At 36.9% G+C, this 6,307-nt stretch overlaps 1 long non-coding RNA gene across 2 annotated transcripts; it reads left to right on the plus strand.

The window, feature by feature from the left end:
• Positions 1 to 3,735: 3,735 nt before the first annotated feature.
• Positions 3,736 to 5,772, plus strand: LOC122021866. 2 transcript variants are annotated; one of them, XR_006122669.1, is made up of 4 exons: positions 3,736 to 4,335; positions 4,798 to 5,011; positions 5,110 to 5,309; positions 5,413 to 5,772. It is a non-coding gene; the product is annotated as an uncharacterized LOC122021866 (long non-coding RNA). The 2 variants fall into 2 exon arrangements; XR_006122668.1 differs by having other exon boundaries at positions 3,740 to 4,335; positions 5,110 to 5,183.
• The last annotated feature ends 535 nt before the right edge of the window (positions 5,773 to 6,307 follow it).

The raw sequence follows: 6,307 nt of genomic DNA on the forward strand, positions 1-6,307 counted from the left end.
TGTCTGCATTTTATATTTCTATATATGTCAATGCAATTGTCCATTTAATTTATATTGTAGATAACATGGTGTGTGGTGTCACACAGAAGATCATGTTATCGATTTCTTATAAATTATAAATAGTATCTCACAACCAAGATGGATTGGGAAAAACCATTAGAATGGTTATAGTGTAATTTGGTATTAGTCTGTCTTGACTATAAAATTACACTAGTACACTATGTGTGTATTGAGCAGGACCATTTGAGGTTGTTCGATTTATACTGACTATATAAAAGAACAGAACCTCTGTTATTATTGATGTGCGTCCTCTTAATCCCTATATAATAACAAGTACGTATACTTAGTATTTGTTTCTTTGACTTATCAATGGGTGAGATTTATTTGTTAAATCAATAGGCCCGATGAGTTAGGCGATATTATTATTTATATGGTGTGTTGTTGATTATAGAAGGAATCTGTGTCCTAATTATTTAGGTTGATGATGTCCCCTTGAGGAGCTCATAAGGATTATCATGTAAACCCTGTAGGTGGACTTAGTCCGGCATGATAATAAAGTTGAGTAGTACTACTCTTGAATCAGATGCTAATTAAGTGAGTTGTCAGTAACTCATTTAATTAACGGACATACAATATTTTAAACACAGAGAGGTTAACGCACTCATGATAAGTAGGAGCTCATATTGTAATATGAGATTGGTGTGGTAGTTCAATAAAAACTCTTTAGTGGTATGAGTTATTATTGATGAACTTGAGTTGGATGTTCAGGTCGAACACAGGAAGCTCAAGTCCATCAGGAGGCCAAAACCAATTCCTCCTCTTGGTCCCTGTTGTAGCCTCTACATAGCCTCGCATTCACTCATTTGATTTTGTTTCCTACCCAAGAAAGGGGTCGACCCAAGCCTTGCTTGGTGCCCAAGCCTTGCTTGGTGCCCAAACCAAAAGAAAAGAAAAGGAAGATAAAAGAAAAGGAAAAAAAAAAGAGGAGATTTTTTCTCAACAGAATTAGAGATTTTTCTAAAAAGAATTATGTTGATTCTTTCTTAGAAATTTTCTAAAAAGAATTATATTAATTCTTTCTTAAGAAATATTTCTAAAAAGAATTATGTTAATTCTTACCTAGAGATTTTTTCTAAGCAAAAATTCTGTTAATATTTCTCCTCTTTTATCTGGTGCCGAAGGTTATTAAAAGGGAAGAGGCTATGCAACCAAAACCTAATCTCTCTTGAGTTGTTTTCCCTTGCTTGTGGTCGGCACCTCATCTCTTCGTTTCTCTCTTTTCTTTTCCCCTAGAACCGGCACCCACCTCCTCTCTTCCTCCTAGGGTCGGCGCTCCACCTTCTCATCTCTTCCTCCCTTTCCTCCCTCTAAGGCCGGCGCATATCTCCTTTAGTGGCTGGAGCTTAGAGGAGAAGAAGAAGAAGAGAAGAACCACCCTAGGTGGCCGGCGGTTTGGAGGAGAAGAAGAAGGAGGAGGCGCCCCTTTTCTTTGCATCTTTTGGTGATAGGCGGCTTGGAAACAAAAGAAGGTTCGGGTGGTTTGTCTTGGTAGATCGTCGCCCACACGACGCCCAAGAAGAGGAGAGAAATACGGTAGAAGATCTTGAGGTCTTTAACTATGAAGAAAGGTACAACTAGTTCTTTTATTCCGCAGCGCAATTAGCTCATTTTTCTTTGCATCGATTTTGCGTATCGATTTTGAATACCAACACAAGAGGCCAGCGATTTTGTGCTTCGATCAAGGTGCATTTTGGTCAATCAAGGACTTACTTGATTGATCAAACATATGTCTGATCGAGCATGTAGGTTGCTAGGAAAAGTTTTGTGTTTGTACAAATTTTTGTACAGGGGTTTTACACAGAACGGAATTCCAAGTGCCAACACTTCATCCCTTAAAGCTTGTTTAAATAGAGAGGAAAGAGTTGATCCCGAATCAACTCATTTCTTGCACCAATCGACTGGTCCATGCATTAGGCGACTGGTGCAGCCGTTAGACACAGCCAACGACACTCTACAAAATTCAGAATTCTACCAATGACTGCCAATGACTTTCTACCAGTTGACTGGTCTTCACAACCATCGGGCACATAACCATTTTGTGCTCTCGTGAATTTGGAACAGTCTACTGGCCTCAATACCAGTCGATTGCTCCCTTGCATTCACTCACACTCATCCTCTCTAGAGTCGCCCTTAAAGCCCTCTTCCTTGGTCTTCGCCCCTCAATTGCACTTGAGCCTGCGGCTCTTTTTTGTGTCATTCTTCACTTTGCCTTGAAATCCGCTTCCTTTGGCCCACTCCTTTGCTCCTTGTCCGATGGTTCCTTGAATGCACCATCCTTCACCGATCTCAAGGACCCAAGCCATAGGATGATTTTCCCAAACTTGCTCGCACCAAGTTCCTCATGTGTTTCACCAAGTCCTGCATGACTCAAACACATATTAAAATAATATGAAAGTCTAACTTAAACTCTTTGACATTCACATCAAAACTATAATCATACTCGATCAAACCTAGGTCGATTGCCCTCATAAAGAATTATTATATTTATTTTTTTACACAAAATACTAATACTAATATATATTTATTTTCACAACAATGGAATATTTATAGTAATATTTGTGAAAATTTAAAATTATTTAACGATGCAGCCGAATAACTTTCCGGTGTTTATTATCCCATTGCTCATTTAGTTTTAAAAATTATTCTAGTATAGTATTAGTTTTAAATGAACATATTAATAATGAATTTTTATCTTCTTGCTTATTAGCTATGAAAATTAAATGAGAAAAATATTGTTATGTTATTTTTAAAATTTATTTAATTACATTTACTTTAGATCCTAGATTTAAATTAGAAGTTTTACAAGAATTTTTTACTTTATATTATGACGCTTTAATTCCAATTAAATATTTTTCATCTCTGATGCAATTAATATTACATATAATATTATAATTTATTTATATAATATTTAAAATCAATATTATGTAAAATATGAAATACAATTTAATATTTCTGAAATACAACAAACTACTAATAGTAATTTACAATTTACAAAACACAACTTTTATTAAAAGAATGGACAAATATCCATGAGGATCCCAAGTTTCACATAGAAACTTAAAAATTATTTTACGACTTCTTTTGATTTTAGTGATGTAGATAGTGAAAAATTTGATATCCTAAAGTGGTAGTCACAGAAGGCTCAAAACTTTCCCGTCTTCTCCGTGATTGCTAAAAAAATTTTAATTTACTCAGTGTCAACTATTGTTGTGAAGCTGACATTCAGTGCCGATAACAAATATTAGATGAACGACAATCGCGTTTATCTCCTAACTCATTGAAAGCTCAAGCATTACTCAACGATTGAAACAAAGCCAAGAAAAAAAATCCAAGGAATATAACTTTCTGATAACGAAATCGAAGATTTTGATATCGAAGGAACGAATATAATGGGAACAGGAGATGGAAGTGAGTTACAACGTCACTTCTTAATATAAAAGGGTAAAAATGTAAAAGGATTATATAAACTTTTATTCCCCTATATTAGAAGAGGATATGTAGACAACTTAAATACGTACAAACCTTTTTTCAATAAATTTTAAATTTTGAATTTTTAAAATTTTTAAAATTTTAAAATAATAATTTTGAATCATGATAAATCATAAACTATAATCATCTTGATAGTTAAAATTAAGGATCAAACTATCAAGACCGTTGAACCGTCGATTTCAAGCCATGGTGATTTCTAACGTGTCCCCTTCTTCCTCTTCGCCTCACCACAAATGGTCGGTGGCCTCCTCATCCTCGCAACAGCCTTCGACCAAAGTCAAGCTCTACCATCCTCTATTCCTCTCTTCGTTGGGAGAGGAACCCTTCTCCTCTTTTTCTCTGATCAACGCACAAGAGGGGTGAGGATGTGAGTCATCTGGATCCAAGACGCCATTCCACTCATTGCCGGAGTAGTCACCTTCTTCTTCTCCCAATTGGGAGAAGTTCCAGCCGAACGCCCACTTCATCTCCTTCCTCTCTCGATTGGGAGAGGAAGAGGCCAATTTCTCGACACCACAGCCACCTCTGCTAATTGGGAGAGGAGGCGAGGGATCTCGAATCTGAGGTTTCTCCCATCTCCCTTGGAAGCTCGTAGCCAATCATCCACTTCAGCCTTCTCCACCTTTCTTCTTAAAATTTGAAGAGGAGACTTCTACCACCACAATCTTGCCATACACTCTAGATTGGGAGTCTCTTCGTCGTCATCTCCGACTTTTTCGAATAGCAAACCTTCTCCACAAGTTGATCGATCCTGATCGGGGCAGATTCTGTTCTTCCAAAGTTTTGGTAGTTCTTATCTTATGTTGGTTGTTCAAATTGGGTGTTAAGTTTCCTCTGCATTGGATATTCCAATTGCTTGTTGAATTGTATTGGCTTAATCTCCCCTGCTTTAGTTGTGTGCACTTAGTTCAATTTGAATCATGCTTTCAAGTCGTTTGACAAAATGTTTTATCCAATGGTTATAGTTTTAGTTGATAGAAGCTAGGAGAAAGTCAGTAAGATTCCTTTTGTTCAAAGAACATGGAAGCAAGGTACTCTCTCGTAGAAACTCGTTATCAAGGTTCCATTCAAAATAGATTGAATTTTATCTCTGATACTGTGACAATGAATTGAATTTTATCTCTATACTAGAAAGTCAGTGCAAATTTTATCTCGTTATCAAGCCTCCATTCCTGACTTTGGAATTTCAATCTATGAATCGGTTCTTTTTAAATTTTCTTGGGACTAACTGTTTGGTTGTTGAAACAGCTGGAGGATTCTTTGGTTAGCTTGCTGCAGAATCTAGATGACATGGATATCACATTCAAAACTCTCAAAGTGGCACATTTGTCCCAAAAATATTTCTTTTTAATGAAGTTTACTTCATTCTCCCAAGACAATTCCACACCATCGGAAGGCATGTGAATAATCACTAAAAGCATCCGTCCAATAAAGTCTGACAACTGGTGAAGCAACTTGTTAGGTGATGTTGTAATCAACATTAATAACAGAAAATAAATAGTTTTTTTTTTAAAATTAAAATAGAAGCATTGGATTCTCATCTTTGATTTTAAATTACAGGAAGTGGAAAGATCTTGTGGACGAGTGGGCAAAATCTAATTCCTCAAAGAACACTACTTCGCCATCAATCATCTGTAAACTTTTAGTCCTATGCAAATCAATCAAGAATAATGGGAAATAAAGTGAAAAAATTCTCTTTGTTCACATGATTCTCTCAATGTATCTAATTACATGGAAGGAACTTTCAAAATGGCAACCAAGTATTAACCATCCTGTTTCTTCTCACCAATCCATAATCATCTGAGTTTCTATACTTATTTTGTTGAAATTGGTTGGTAAACTTTTGTTATATATCAATTGCAGATTCCAGAGTTGAAACCGTTGAGCTCAAACAAGATTGTTCCATGAGAATTATCTCGAAGCACAGAATGGTGCTACTTTTCTTCCTCATTTCTTCTCCTTGTTTTGCTTTGATGTCAAATGTTTTTTGTTGTTTAAATTGGTTGGTAGCCAAAAAGCAACAAATGATTCAGGTGATGAGCATCCATGTGATACCGAAACCCAAGAATTCCTTCGTTCAAAAAGGCATCTTCCATGGGAAACACCGCGGAGGATCACTGCAACTTCTAGCCGTGTGGTTGTTGTAGACTTTTTCTTATTTTCTTGAGTCTTCTTATTTCTGAACTGCAAATTGATGGGTATAATTCGCAAGTATTGATATCATATGGACGGTTAATTAAGCACTAGTTGATTTTGCACGATGAATTATCTAGACATTCGAGGATTGAGTTGGTCACGAATGCAAGATAAAGAGAGGGAGAGAATGAAAAAAATAATAATAATAAACCCTGTTAGCCTCATTGACAAGCCATGGGATGATCGACCCGACCTCATGAAATTTTCCCACCGGCTACTAGGGTAAATAGGGAAGTGCTTTTGCCGGGCAGCCCAAAAGCCCAGCATTTTTTGATTGCATGCCCCATTTGGAGAAAAAATTTCTTTAATTACGTCATAGTTAGGGATCGAACTACAAGTGCCTCGGAGTCAGTGTCTTTGGAGGTGTTCCCTTACTCTAGAAGTGGACGGATGGTGCGGATCAGCGAAGATGGAAACTTTAAGGAAACCCTTCCTAAAGAAAGGAGGTGGAACCCCAAACCAAGAATACCCAAAAGGGGAGAAAATTCCCCTTTTATAGGGTCGGAGCCATGTGCCCCTAGACCTAGAAGTGTATGGTCATGCCTTTTGGCATGACTGGGTC

The sequence above is a fragment of the Zingiber officinale genome, chromosome 9A, assembly GCF_018446385.1.
Source record: "Zingiber officinale cultivar Zhangliang chromosome 9A, Zo_v1.1, whole genome shotgun sequence".
Lineage (NCBI taxonomy): Eukaryota > Viridiplantae > Streptophyta > Magnoliopsida > Zingiberales > Zingiberaceae > Zingiber > Zingiber officinale.